The sequence below is a fragment of the Callospermophilus lateralis genome, chromosome X (genome assembly GCF_048772815.1).
Source record: "Callospermophilus lateralis isolate mCalLat2 chromosome X, mCalLat2.hap1, whole genome shotgun sequence".
Taxonomy (NCBI): domain Eukaryota; kingdom Metazoa; phylum Chordata; class Mammalia; order Rodentia; family Sciuridae; genus Callospermophilus; species Callospermophilus lateralis.
In genome coordinates this window covers 18,341,397-18,357,050 of record NC_135325.1, presented here as the reverse complement: position 1 = coordinate 18,357,050, position 15,654 = coordinate 18,341,397, and the positions used below count along the sequence as shown (strand labels likewise).

Below are 15,654 nucleotides of genomic sequence, written 5' to 3'. Positions count from 1 at the left end.
GAAAGTGGCAGTTCTGATGAGATTCTTAAATTTGCTGCCGTATGAGAGCTCTCAACCTAATGAATAAATATGGTACATTATCAGTTATAAACTTTTTCCTTTTATGTATATTAATTCCCATAGGAGCCTCTGAAGTAAGTATGGGATAATTAGGTGTGGTTTTAAGCAAAGGATTAGGAAACAGGGCCTGAGAGCTTAAGTAACTTGCCTGTTGTCCCACACCTGTCAAATTGTGTATGTTCTTTGTCTATTATTATTACACATTTTATTTCAGCTATAATGGCCTACAGACGCTCACTGACTCCAAGTTTTATCGTTCTATGCTTTCTTCTTTCTGTAAACCATGTATCATGACCCCATGACTCATGTCCTAAAGATAGAGACAATTGGGAGAATATTTCTTCATATCCCATTCTCACTGTCCCCCACCACACCTCATTTCTAGAACATAGTCCCACTGGCTCTGAATTTGTCAACCTCTGCCCTGTTCGAAAGCATGCTTTGTCATAAGTCTTCTTTCATCCCTACATGTATAGTTCCCTTTCCTCTCTTCAGATATGCCACCATTTTCCGGTTCCAACAAAATTGCCTCTTTTTTATCTAATGCATTTTCTGTCTTTTATGATTAATGTCATACTTCTTTACTAACTTCATTCCTGGATACCTTCTGTAAGTCTTTCTTTTTTGCTTCTTCAATCACTCTTGATGAAATCCTAGCCAAAATCTTGTTAGCTCTGTCCTTCTTGGTCTTAGGGCCAAAAGCTGACCCACCTCAGACCCCTTTCCTAGCAATAGAGTCCGTGCTCCTGTACATTCTTGTTTTCAACATTCTTGCTACTCCTTTGAATGATAGCCTCAAAGAGTTAGTTATCTTACATTAGACCTGTGACGTCAAATGCCCTTATTTAATTTGGAGCATATCCAGTTACTACATGTTTTGGGGTATAAGAATGCCTCCTCCTAAAATTTAGTATCACTCCATTCTTTTCTTGAGAACTATTTCCTTTATCCCTAAGGATTCTTTTGTTTTGAAAGTTCATTCATCAGATTTTTCCCCTGTCCTACTCACAAATCTGTCCTGCCTTGAAATGTTGATAGAACTGAATTTCCTCATGTAGGACATTTGTATCTTCACTCTTTTTATTGTTTAATCTCTCATCTTTTCTTTTATTTTTGTTCAATAAGCTTGTTTTACTGAATCTGTCACTACCTTTGTGAACTTTCTCATCAGGATTCCAGAGAGTGCACTTCTTCACCAGCTCAAGAGATGGTTCAAGACCGGGCATGGCCTTCATACTTCTTGCTTTATCACTTATTGTAGTTTTCAATAAATATTTAAATTAAATGGTGTTGGTATTTTAAAGGTTTTTACCTCTGGACTGGCTGAAGAACCCTCTTAGTAGCTTTATATCTCTAGCAAATATTTTGAATATACTACTTTTTTCTCCTTAAAGGACTATAGTGTCTTCTAGTTCATTACTTTCAACTTTGTGAGCATTCCAAATATACACAAATAAAAAGTTCACTGAACTTCTGATGTTGTAGTTATCAACAGTTCACTACTTGTTTCATCATCTCCTTACTCCTTTACTTTTGCTGAGAATTTAAAGCATATCTAAGATATAATTTCACTTCTAAATTAATATGCCTCTAAAACAAAACATTTTTACATAACTGCAGTGTTCTTATCATATACAGCACATCTAATAATAATTCCTTAATAACATAGACAACACTTCAGTCCGTATTCAAGTTCCCTCAGTTAAATCTCTCTTTATTCTCTTGTAAACTATACCAACCATCTCTGCTTTTATTCATGCTCACATGTCCATTCTTGGGGTGTGTTAACTTGTTCCTTTATCCTTTGTATTTTATGTGGACTGACAATTAGAACTATATGCTTAATTACTTTCAGATTATACTTTCTTAGGGGAATAAGTAAGAGTACTTGCTGTCATTTCATATTATGTCTCATCCAGAGGCATGTAATGTCTGATCATTTCACTTTTTAAGTATTGCCATGATTTATCAGAGGGTTCAGGTGGACAGCTTGATCTTTTCATGAAGCCCAACTTTTCACTTAGTGCTCTTATTATTTATTGATTATGAGTAAGTGAATTAGTTACCTAATTAAAGTTTGCAAAGTTGTGATTATTCTAATTTGCTCACTTCTGGCATTATTAGCTGAAATTTTTCTAGATGGTAGAATTTTTTTTTCCTTTTTCACTAGGGCTATTTGGTTAACATGAAATATCTAGTCAGTTCTTGAGCTATTAAAGTCTCTAATTGGGAAACTGAAGACTCTGCCTTCCTCTTTTTAAACTGAAATGGTATTAGTTTATTTATGATTATAACAAATTAACTTTTTTCCTTTTTCAGGGAGTTAAAGTCATTCCTGAGTGGTAGATTAGTGATTTAGTGGGCCAGATTATGGGAGAGTCTCCCAGTTCTGAGTGAGCAATTGTCATTCTCTTGAGGCATAGGATAGCAGAGAAAATAACAGTAAGAAAAGATGGTATAACTTCTTTAATGCTACTGACTTGCAGTGAGGATGTGGTACTTGCTTGAAGTATGGGAATTTAAAAAGTCCTGTGCTTAACCAGACAAGTCAGTCTTATTGTGGAGTCATTTAAATTTTAAAGACCTAGGGCCCTAAAAAGGGCTCCAGCACAGTTTTGTAATCGAACTCATTAAATTTTAATGACTAGTATATCTTGGGAAGCTGCAGGGACCCCTGATGATTTGCCAGGGATATAACTAAAGCTCCTCTTACTAGCTTTCTCTAAAGACAGAATTTCAGCAAACCTTTATTGTGCCCTCTGCCATTTGGAGCTCTGCCTTAGGCATTAGAGGTGACTGAGAGGGAAGCAGAGTGGCTCAGGCAGCCAGGATAATTTTATCTTAGTATTGATTAAATATAAACTTCATTCACTGAAATTTCATGTAGGAAAATGACTGCTTGCATTTTAATGATCTTTTATTTGTACAGTGTATCACTTGCTCATGCTTTCATTTTTAAACTGTTCATAGTTGGAATCTAAAATCTTTAGTTTTCATTTTTTAGGACCGACCGTGTCTTCAGGTTTTCTTCACTTCATTGTGAATTGTAGCACATCAGACTACACAAGGTGTTTTAGTTGAAGTTTCATCAGTTGTAAAATTAGAGGTAAGAAATGTATATATGTCTTTTTTGAAAATGAATATGTGTTGCTGTTATTAAGTTTCATGTTTACACCCCTCCACTGTCCAGTCTTCTCCCCTCCATTTACTCAAGAGCAAGAGAAAAAAGATGATGTCCATGCAATTTCATTTGTATAGATAATAGGCCGTAAATCAGGATGCTAAGCAGCTGCTACTCACTCTTTAGCAGTAGGAGGTACAAGTTCTTTTGATAGTTCATTTACTATTAGAAACCTCACCAGAGAATGGAAGGTAATTTAGCAGTTGGTTTTGAATAAAAGAGGCTAATCCTGCCCAGAGACCAGATCCCTTATTGGTTGAATCAGTGGATCTTGAAAGATATCCCCCAATAAATAGCTATCCCCCCACCAAAAATAACTGCACATGTGTGTATATGCAGATTTTCCAGCTTCCTAGTTTGTTTGTTTGTTTTGTTTTGTTTTGTTTTGTTTGTGATGCTGGAGATTGAATCTAGGACCTTATGCATTCTAGGCAAGTGCTCTACCATTGAGTTACATTCTCAGCCCTTCTTATTTTGAAACAGTGTCTCATTAAGTTGCCCAGGCTAACCTCAAACTTGTGATCCTCCTGCCTCACCTTCCCAAGTAGCAGGGATTACAGATATGTGCCACGGTGCCTCACCCAGCTTCCTAGTACTTTTTGTAATTTTTTAATTCTCAAATTTATGTTCAATAACTAAATTGAACAGATGGTTAATCTACTGTTATTATGAACAAATAAGGGCATTGTAATGATAGTTCTTGCTTTGGGCCATTGACAGATCTGTATCAAGAAAGACTGAGAATATAGACTTTGATTTCTAGATAGTGTGTTTTCCACCTTATGAAAATGTTCCTGCTCTTTTAAATGTCTGTGTCCTAGTATATTAACACACATTGGTGTGTGTTGTAAATTAAGCACTGGACAAGATGTTATGTGGCCTGTTCAGTTCATCTTTTTAGCAAGTTTACAAACCTTACTAGCCTTCAGTTATCTTATTGTATAAAACAGAGGTTTACATTGGGATTGGGCTCAGGGTTTTCTCAGCTTTAGCACTATTGACATCTTGGGCCCGGTAATTCTTTGTCAACAGGGACTACGGACTTTAGGAGCATCCTTGGCCTCTTCCCACCAGATGTCAATAGAACCACTCTCCAGTATGACAACCAAAAATGGCTCTAGATATTGCCAAATGTCCTTTATAGGGCAAAATCATCCTGGATTGAGAACCACTGGGTTAAATGATGTATTAGAATTCCTTGCTGCTTCATAATTCTGTTGTTTTTATTAAAACAAAAAACAAAACCTTCTCTTTGCAATCCAGCTTAGATGTCATCTCTTCCATGAAGTTTTCCTCAGATTGCTTCCTCTTTGTCCTACCTTAATTCTTTTTTGAGTACTTATAGAATTTAACACCACTCTTCTATAACTACTAGTGTGTTTCTCTCATTTTAGGGCATGGATCTCCTGTATTTCTCAGCTCAGATTTTATTATATGAACAAATAGTGAATTCAGGAATATCATCAGATTAGAAATTGTTAAATAAATGGTTATAGCATTTTTGTTAATCTTTCAAACACTTCCACTAGGAAATTCCCACCGAATTTGAATTTCTGGGTTAATGAAACCATTTACCCACTTTTTTGATTTTTTTAGATAGATTAGCTGACAGGAGCTTCCTATATGTATGTGAGAGATCTACACAAACACATCTAGACTGAGAGAAAGAAAGTCACACAAAAATTCATAACAGAGTTGAGCTGTTTCAGTTTTTATATCTAGAGGGCTCTAAAATAATTCTACTTTATTAATCAATTAGCTTCCATCTACTCAGAAATAAGTAAACAGGAAAGGTAGTAAATATTTTTTGTGTTTGTTTTTTTTTTTACATACCTCTCACCTTACATTATTCCTCACCATATTCTAAATATTTCTCAAAGCAACCCACAGTAGTAATACATTTTAACCATGGTCTAGTGCATATGCATATACCTGAAACAAGATTTTTAAATTAGTATTTATCGTTACTATGTATGTAACATTTTGATGCTCTTTTGTTTCTTTCCTTTTTTTTCTTAAAGAGTGGTCATCATCAGTAAATTTATTATATAATTTAGTAAAAGGTCACAACCCAGCATTTGAAAAACATTATTAAGTAGTAAAATGTAGAGATGATCTACCTCTGGTTTATGTCACTAATAGGTTGTCCTTTCTTTTTAAATAATGTCACTTAAGAATTGACCCAACAAAGACATTGTAACACCTTAACCAGAACAAATTACATTTCCAATTAAAGTCCTAGTTTTGTCATTTATTCCGAGTATTTAGTAAGTACAAGGTACTGTCGTCAAAAGAGTATATTTGGTTCTTGTTCTCAAGATTTATGTTGATAAAACCTAGAGGAAAATTAAGTTAGTAAATATATTGTTTCAAGTCCTAAAAAAGGTAATAAATACAAAGTGATCTTTATAGGTGCTAAGAGAAAACTGTGCTAATTGAGGTTCATGATAGAAAAATAACATGATTGTGTGATAGATTTTGCATTGTCATATCAGAAAGTGGAAAAAGATATTATGCATGGTAGAAACAGTATTCAGATAGGTGTGCAGTACTTTTGTCTCATACTTGAAGTTTATTTTTTGTATAATAGGATAAAGTGAGAAGTTAACAAATAGTAAAAAAGTATATAAAATGCTGAAAATATAGGTTATAAACAGCATATGTAATTTTAGCTCTATGGTAGTTGTAACATGAAGTTTACCCAGTAGATTAGTTAGAAACTTGTATGCATGATAGCTCTGATATAAGCCAATATTTACCCTAAAATGATAACATTAATATTGAATTACTAGGTTTACTGAGATTGCAGATAACCTCCAAATGGTGGAGGGAGAATGCCCATCTGTCAAAATAAGTGAATAATTTTACTATTCTATATAAATTGCTTTTCAGGGGACAAAAACAATTTGTATAGTATTCAGTCTTTACTATTTCACCTATGCAATTACAAACTATGTGCTTGCATCATAGGCTCAGGCATAATCATTTGTAAATAGAATAGGAGGCTCAGCATGTAAGTTACAACCAAATGCCACAAAAATCTTGAGAAAATAAGCAGTAGACTGTGTTTTTGCCTTTTTGATCTGTGACTTTCTTCTATGGAGTATATAGAATTTAATTACTATGGAAGATTTTTTTGCGGGGAGGGGGCTATGAATTGAACCCAGGGCCTTGTGCATGCAAGGCAAGCACTCTACCACTGAGCTATGTCCCCAACCTCACTATAGAAGATATTTTTGATCTAAAATGATCTAAAAGAAAAGTAGAAGATTTCACTTATGATGATACTTGGGAAAGAGCCACCAGCCATAAAAGTGTGGTCTAGCATTCTGTCTGCTGTTACTTTAAGGCACCAGAACTTTACTAGTTTTTGTCATTTTCCATTTTGAGTTGGGAAGTTAACAAAAAGATAATTATCTTTTCATTTTTGCAGATTTGTAGACTACTGAAAAGAAGGCATTTTCAGAGCCAGAGATGTGAACTTAAAAACTCCTGGGCCAGGGTTCACAGACCATATTGAGGTATTTTTTTCTTCCTAATTTTAAACACTTTTTTAAGTAACAGTTTTATTTTTACAGCAAAATAGAGAAACTGGTATGGAGAGTCCCCATAGATCCTATACATAGTTTCCAGTATTATTAATACCCTATGTTAGCTTGATGCATTTGTTACAATTAATGAACCAATACTAAACTATATTAATTAACTAAAATCCATATTATTTGGATTTCCTTAGTTTTTAATCTGATATATTTTGGTGTGTTTCAAGATTCCATGTAGGAAACCACATCACATTTGGTTATTATGTCTCCTTAGGCTTCTCTTGGCTGTGACACTTTCTTAACTTTCCTTGTTTTTAATGACCTGGACAGTTTTGATGAGTACTGATCAGGCATTTTTAAGAATATGCCTCAGATGGGATTACTTAGATGTTTTTCTCATGGTTAGAATAGAGTTATGGATTTTTGAGAAGACCACAAGATTAAGTGCCTTTTGACATTCTTATCCCATCATATCCAAAGTACATACTAACAACAGTGCACATTTAAGAAGTGGGAAGGTATGCTCCTCTTCCTTGTGTAAATGATCCACATAAATTATTTGGAATACTTCAGTATCAAGAGAGAGATTCATCTTCCACCTGCCCATTTATTTAACCATTTTTTTATATCAGTATGGGTTTGTGGATATTTATTTTACAGCTTGAATTATAATCTAATACTATTTTATTTGTTTTGATGTTACAGTTTTTCCAGCTTTGGCCATTAGGAGATCCTTCAGTTAGCTCCTGTGTTGTTTTGTCATGTCCCCATGATCGTGGATTTTTTTAAATTCTTTTTAGAAATACATGACAGTAGAATGCATTTTGACATATTATACATGCATGAAGTAAACTTATTCTAATTATGATCCCATTCTTGTGTTTAAAATAATGTGTAGTTTTGTTTGAGGACTTCCATACTCTCTGGTACTACAAGATGCTTCAGGCTTATCTTGTATATTTCCTGACCCAGTTCTAGAATCAGCCATTTCTCTATAGGGCCCTGGTTCCTTTTATTAGAGAATGCTGTTAGAAAACTGGGGTATTGTTCCTTCTTGCCTTTCTTGGCTGGAATTCTGTGCGTTTGCTACCTACATATTTATACATATCTGTAAATATTTCTGTGTATAGGTTGCAATTGACAAATAAATATTCATTTGGGGTGGTGTTACAGTTAGATGATATCTGATTATGCTTCTGTTTCTTGGGGGTTATATTTAATTTGAAAATGTTTCAGTTCTATTTTAATATAAACGTTATTTGGGTCTCATTTCTCTTTTTAGAATGTAACAATATGAGATAGATGTAGTGAATATTGTGATGATTTCAAAATGGTTTCCACTGTAATGAATATCCTATAAGATGATTGTTTTTGAAATTATTTGGAAGGTTACTGGGCATGGTGGCACACGTCTGTAATCCCACTGGCTCAGGTGGCTGAGGCAGGAGGATCAAAAGTTCAAGGCCAGCCTCAGCAACTTGGGGAGGCCCTAAGCAACTTGGCAAGACCCTGTCTCAAAATAAAAAATTTTAAAAAGCTTGGGTGGGGCTCAGTGGTTTATTGCCCCTGGATTCAATCCCTAATACCCAAAAAAATATTATTCAGAAGACTCATTTAGGGAAAATAGCAATTATTATTTCCTAACCTGTTGTTATTTGGTAGCACTCGTAATATATGAACAAAAAGTAATCTTGAAATTGGAACTCTAACCCTCTGTCAGTGAAAGCTTATGCTCCAGTATCAGCCACAGCTTGTTGCTATTTAACTGGAAAAAATCATAGTCTAGTACAAATATTCTTCTGTTTAAAAGCAAGGCTTGCTTTATCCTGTCTTTAATAGTTATGACATCATCAGATTCTTACCAGGTAGCCAGCAGTACAAGAGAATAATGGTTAAAAGTTTAGACTTCAAGTTTGTGTTCTAACTTTGCTACTTGTTAACATTGTGACAGTAGGCAAATTTTTTACTGTGTCTGAGTCTCAAATTTCCTCACTTATATAATGTGAATGATATTATTAGCTCTCTCATGGGATTATTTTGGGGATAAAATGAGATAAAGCACTTAGCACCATTATTGGTATGTAAATATTGTTTAGTTAATAGTATCTAAAATCAAATCCTCCGAAACAGGAAAACAATGGATAAAATTCAAAGCTTTATACTGGTATACATACTTGTTTTAGTTCAACAGTTATTACTGGGCTAGCCTAATCAGAAAAATGAATGGTTCTTTCATTTATTTATTCTTAAAAGTTCTTCAAAACAAGACACACTTCAAACCTGTGAGATGGCATCTCACCAATGTTAACATGATAGCAGTGATTATGAACTATTATTGCCATTACGGGCTGCATGGGGCTTCTGGGATTTTATGGAAGGGGTCCGGGCAGCAAATTCCTTTCCTTGTCCTGAGACAATCTTTCATAATTATGCCCCAAATTATTGCCTCAATAGTATGTCTTTGGACACATTAGACTAAACTGATACTTACCATAATATCTTTAAACCTCTTTTAGAACACATTTCTGGTGTGACAGACCCAGCAGCTGTGTAAGTGAATGAAGCAAGGCCAGGCCTTAGTATCTAGGATCCCTAGGGAGTGTAAGAACTAGGCAAACTGGAGCTGATTTGGCCTTTCTAAAAGGGGAGTGGTACCTTAGCTTCAACAAGTTGTTGCCAGTAGTTGCTAGATGGTCTGAATTTTCAGAAAAAAGTAGATATCTAAATTTTTATGTGAAGTTTTCTTATTTTAAAATGTAGCTCAACTTTTTTTTAAAACACCACCAAGTCCAAACCAGGCAGATCTGTAGGTTGTGGGCTGGATTTGGCCCACAGACCATTGGTTTGCAACTTCTGATATAATTATTTTAGGAAGTGAGCTAAAATTCTGGCAGAGGTACAACACTCTGAGCCGTAATGGCACCATCCTATGTATTTGCTGAGCTCAGAAAAGGCTGTAGAAACAAAGCACTTAAGTGTCCACGTCATTTTCTCTCAAGTGTGGGGAATTGTGGTATCAGAGCAGACCTGTAGGGGAACTTCCTCTGTGGGTGGAGAAATTCTTTGGGGAGAAATCCTAGCAGCCGCATTTTCAGAAGCAGAGCCCTCTCTGCCTTGTGATGCTAGTACTCCTGAATTAGGAGGTGGCTGCACAACTGAAGGAAGCCTCCGTTATGCCACTGCTGAGCCTAGTATCTGGTCCCTTCAGACATTGCCTTGCCTTCAAAAATTAGAGTCCCCACAAAGCTGACAAGCAATGATGGCTCAACCCTGCAGAATCTCTTGGTTCACTTGGCCCTGAACTATACAGTGATCGTAGGGCTTAACCCTTCAGTATTTCTTCTTTCTTGATCTAGGGTTACTGCCCACATAGCTCCACATTCCATCTGGGCTTCTTTAGTGGGGGTGTTTCAAGGGTGTCCCAGGAATTTGGTCACATTGGCGTAGATACTGTTTGAGTCCTCTGCCTAGTTTTAAAGTGTCAAACCATCGTTCAATAGTTTTAATATTGGGTTAAAAATAGCCCACTTTAATGTTAAAGTCAGTGTGTATTTTTCATAGTAACTGGTGCATAAATTGATATTTATGGATAAGAATAGAGTGTGTGCTTTGATCTGCATTGTGGCCAGATCTGTATAACACTATATGATAGACAACAGTATTTTCATTTTAGTTGTTTTCTATGGGACTAAACACAAAAATATAGTATTTTACTGTAAAATGTCAAGTGTTTTTAAAGGAAGCTGACTTAACTTGTTGGCTGGGATATTTTCTGTTTGTAAACTGTTGACTTAACCTCTTTGTGCACAAAAGGGAAATCACTTTTTAAAACATTTTATTGTTATATAATGTTTAAGAAATTAAGTTTATTTGAGTGTGTTATATTGTACTATGAAATACTAAATGATTATCCACGTCAGTCAGTGCTTATGTGAGTGAATGTAGAGGGCAAAGTGCCAACCACTGTTAAGATTACATACATAATTCCTTAAGGGAAATATCAATTTTTGTAGGGAGGGTATTGAGCCCAAGGGCTTTACCACTGGACAACATCCTTTGCCCTTTTTATTTTATATTTTGAGACTTGGATTTGAGTGTCTTACTAAGTCGCTTAGGGTCTCTCTGAGTTGCTGAAGCTGGCCTTAAACTCACAACCCTCCTGTCCCAGCCCCCCAAGTTGCTCGGATTATAGGCATGTGCCACCACCCATGGCTCTTTATCAGTTTAGATCCTATTTGTTGTGAAAAGTCTGCCTGCTATTAATCATCTTTTCAGATAGTAATCATCTTATGGGTGTCCAAGTTGTTGGCTTTGATTTGAAGGATTCTTTAATATGATTTTTCAAATGTACATATAAGGTAACTTGTTCCCTTTATAACTGTTTTTTGTGTGTCCTGAAAAAGCTAAATTTATTTGTTAAAGAATTCCTTCCCCCTCTCAACCCTCCACCTCCTCACATACCTATAACTCTTTATTTGGATGATAAACCGATGAGGGTTTGCTGTGTTTTTTACCCTGCCAGTGAAAGAAAGGCACTCATTATTAGGAATGTGTCTTGAGGATGTCTTTGGTATCTATCTACCAGTGAGTGATGTAGGGAAGACCGCAGACTTTGGAAAAGACAGGCTTGGATTTGAGTCAAGAGTCTGCCATCTGCTCATTCTTTGAGTTCATTTTCTTATTTGTAAATTGGACATAATCATATGCTACTAATGACATAGTGGTTTACTAAATGGTAGCTAATAATAGTGATAAAATTAACAGTAACTTTGGCCTTGGTGTAGTGCCTGAGATCTCTGGAGGCTGACAAAACTATCTAAGAACCAGTAGCTCCCAGTAGCTCTGAGATATACGAAGCCTATGCTTTTGACATCTGAAACTTCTCTGACCTTGTTGACTCTTTCCTTCTTTCTGATAAAAAGACAATTATATTGTCCTTGTATTAAAGACTTTTAGGGTTGGGAAATTTTTTGGTGCCACTAGGAAATCTCAACACTTTGGGTACATGAGAAGCTCTTTACTGAAGCTTTGATTAAGTTGCCATGAGGTATTCTGAATATGGTCAGAACCTCAAATGTTAGAGATCATTTCCTGGTAGGGAAGTTATTTCTGTAAAAACAAGTAGATTTGATTAGTCATTCTTGTTACTGATTTTTTTTCATTTCACCTAATGAATATATATTGAATACCTAGTCTGTGCTAGGTCCTGTGCCTCGTCGTTTGTATACCCTCAAAGGAGATACAAGTTAAGTATCCCTTATTCAAAGTGCTTGGAACCAGAAGTATTCCAGAGGTCATATTTTTTTAGATTTGAGAATATTTGCATAGGCGTTTTTGGTGGAATATCCCTAATATGAAAATCTGAAATGTTCCAAAACCTAAAAATATTTTGAACATTGTGTTGGTGCTCAAAAAGTTTCAGATTTTGGAACATTTTAGATTTTGGACTTTTGGATTAGGAATGCTCCACCTATATTGAGTTAAGGAATCCAAGAGTTGTCTTAGTCTGTCATTTAAATGAAGATCCTAAAATTTTATAGCCATACTCTCTGATACATTAGTTACTAACCATAGATGGATACTGAGCATTGAAAAATGTGAACAGTCTGAACTGAGGTGTGCTATTAGCATAAAATATACACTGGATTTCAAGGACTTAGTTTTACAAAAATAATGTAAAATATCAATAATTGTTATATTGATTACATGTTAAGACATTATTTTTATATACTAGCTTTAAATTAATTTTACCTATTTTTTTATGTTTTAATGTAGCCACTAGAGCATTTAAAATTGCTTTATATTTTTATTGGACAGTGCTGCCTTAGAGCTTCAGTGACTTGGCAAGTGTACTTATCTAGCTGGGATTCCTTTGGTTAGTGCAAATTATAGATTGCTTTATTGTGAAAGTGGCAGGCAGTTTTTGTTTTGATCAAAAAGATCAATTATTAGGTGGTATTCATCTGTAAACACAGTAACTTGGGAGGCTGAGGCAGGAGGATTGCAAGTTCAAGGTCAGCCTCGGCAGCTGAGAGAGACCCTCAGCAATTTTAGCAAGACCCACTCTCAAAAAATAAAAAGTACAGGGCTGGGGTTGTGGCTCAGTGGTAGAGCACTTGCCTAGCACACGTGAGGCACTTGGTTCAATCCTCAGCACCACATAAAAATAGATAAATACAATAAAAAGTTATTTAAAAAATAAATAAAAATAAAAAATACAGGGGATGTAGCTCAGTGCTAAAGCACCCCTGGGTTCAATTCCTAGTACCTCCTCCCCTCCAAAAAAAGAGGATTATTAAAACCCTGTTTCAGGAAAAAAAAAAGTTAAATAATCACTTAGGGCTTTGAAATAATTTGCATTTTAAATTAAAGCCTAGATGAATAATCTAGTAGAATCCCAGAATTTCAGATTTGGAATACTTTTGAAAGGGGCAAACTGGGAAAATGTACCCATTGATATAGTGGCCAAAACTTATTTTTCTTTTTCCTAAGTATTTACAGTTTGCTGTACATAAGTGATCTCTGCTCCCCCAGTATTTGTGAAGGGTTGGGTGGGGGACAAGTTAGGGAGACCAGGCATGGTGGTGCATGCCTATAATCCCAGCAGCTTGGGAGACTGAGACAGGAGGATCGGTTGCCTCAGCAACTTAGCAAGAACTTGTCTCTAAATAAAATATAAAAAGGGCTGGGGGTGTGGCTCAGTAGTTAAAGCTCCTGGGTTCAATTCCTGGTCCCCCCCCCCAAGAAAAAAATGGTTATATATATATATATATTTCTTTAAATACAAATAATGTTTTACCCAAATCTGTCAGGATGGTTTAGTACAGTCAATTCATCTTTTAATGTATTTGAGCAGATATTGGGGTTGGGTTGTGGAAATGCAATAATGAATGAAGCATGGATCTTGAAAAGACTACAGGCTTTTTTTGGTATTTGGGTTTTTTCATCTTTTTGTTTTTACTCTTTATTTGTAAGCATTTTGAAACTCACAGAAATTGCAAAAATAAAAGTACAAACAATACTGTGTAGCCTTTACCTAGATGCACATGTCAAAATGTTTCCCTGTTTGCTTTATAGTTCGTTTCTTCTCCATGTGTATATATGTATATGTGCACGTTTGAGTCTGCACACATATATAAGATATATATTTTTCGTAACCTATTTGAGAATAAATTGTATACCCTTTATCTCTAAAAGCTTCATTGTCTAATTCCTAAAATTAGGAATATTCCTATATGCAGCTACAACACTTATCAATTCAGTACACTTAGTACATTCAATATGAATAGAATACTTGTAATATACCATCCATATTTCATTTTTGTCTGTTGATACGTTTTTTGTATGACATTTTTCCTGAACCTTAAGATTCAATTTAGGATCAGGTTAGTTTTAGTTGTCACGGTTTTGTTATTTTAACTTGGGACATTTTTCTGGCCTTTGTCATATATGACATTGGCATTTTTGAAGACAACATTACCTAACACCACCACCCCCCTCTGCCGCCCTCAATAACACACACATCCAGCACTGGGGATTGAACCCAGTGGTGCTCTACCACTGCATTTTTTTCTCCAGCCCTCTTTTATTTTGAGATAGGGTCTTGCTAAATTGCTAAGACTGGCCTCAAACTTTTGATCCTCCTGCCTTAACCTCCCAAGGAGGTAGGATTACAGGTGTGTGCCACCACACCTTGCTCCTCCCCCCTTTTAAAAATAGAACATTTTTCTTTGGATTTGTCAGTTTCTTCATGAGTAGTTTTAGGTTATACATTCCTGACTGGAATACTATAAAGTGATGTATCTTTTTGAGGATGTCACATCTGGAGGTATATACTGTCTATCTGGCCCTCATTGGTGATCTTTCATTTTGATCACACAGGCCTGGTGTTGTTCAGTTTATCCACTAGATAATTACATTCACTCCCTTCTAATTAACAAGCTTTGGAAAAACACTTGTGAGATCATGCATAATATATTCTATTCTTCATCCAGATTTCCCCGAGGTTTAGCATCCACTGATGGATAATACTTACTTGAAGCAGTCTATACTGTGATGGCTGCAAAATGATTTTTTCTGCTGCAGCATTCTGCACATTTACCACTTGGATTCTACCGTCAGTAGGAATCCTCCCTTCTCTTCCATATATATATATATATATATATATATATATATATATATATATATATATATATATATATATTACACACACACACACACACACACCTATTTAACTATCTTTGGTATGAACTTGTGGAGTCCTCTTTTCCACAGACATACAATTCATTACTGTTCTTTATTTTGTTGTCCAAATTCTTACAGGTTTGACTGTTGGGAGCCTCTTCAGGCTGTCTTACATTCCTTATCACATGCTCTCATCATTTTTTGATTACTTCCCTACTCTCTGGCATAATAGCACGGTCCAGAAGATGCTGAAGTTTTATATGAGAGATTCTTAGGTATTCAGTTTTAGGCTAGTATGAGGGTAAGCACATCCTGCAGTGGTAGCACAGAAGGCTCTCTAGCTAATGTAGGCATGGCAGCAGGACTGGATGGCAGGATGTCAATGGGAGCCTCCTTAGAGGAGGTTATACCACAGTTGACAAGTACAGGACCAGCAGGACTTGGAGAAATAGGGTGGTTGGGAGGAAAGATAGAAAACATTTCTGGCAGATGTCCCGTTGTGTCATCTGTGACTTTTCAGACATCAAAATAATTACTGTGCTTTAAAGGAGTGAAATAGCCTTTGGAAAAACATGAGTGATTATGCCTAAGTACATTCTCTCAAGGCTAAAATAATATGGTTGCCAAATAATAACACTACGTACTTTAAATCTAGCTACTGATTATTTTTTTCACATTAAAATGAAG

At 35.6% G+C, this 15,654-nt stretch overlaps 1 protein-coding gene across 4 annotated transcripts in view; it reads left to right on the top strand.

The window, feature by feature from the left end:
• Tab3 (TGF-beta activated kinase 1 (MAP3K7) binding protein 3) overlaps nucleotides 1–15,654 on the top strand; it is a 57,340-nt gene that overhangs the window by 16,367 nt on the left and 25,319 nt on the right. For all 4 annotated transcript variants that reach the window (XR_013154646.1, XR_013154645.1, XM_077106922.1 and 1 more), the window contains exons 2-3: nucleotides 3,065–3,166; nucleotides 6,675–6,762. The gene's annotated coding sequence lies outside the window, so the exon portion shown is untranslated. The remainder of the gene's footprint in view (nucleotides 1–3,064; nucleotides 3,167–6,674; nucleotides 6,763–15,654) is intronic.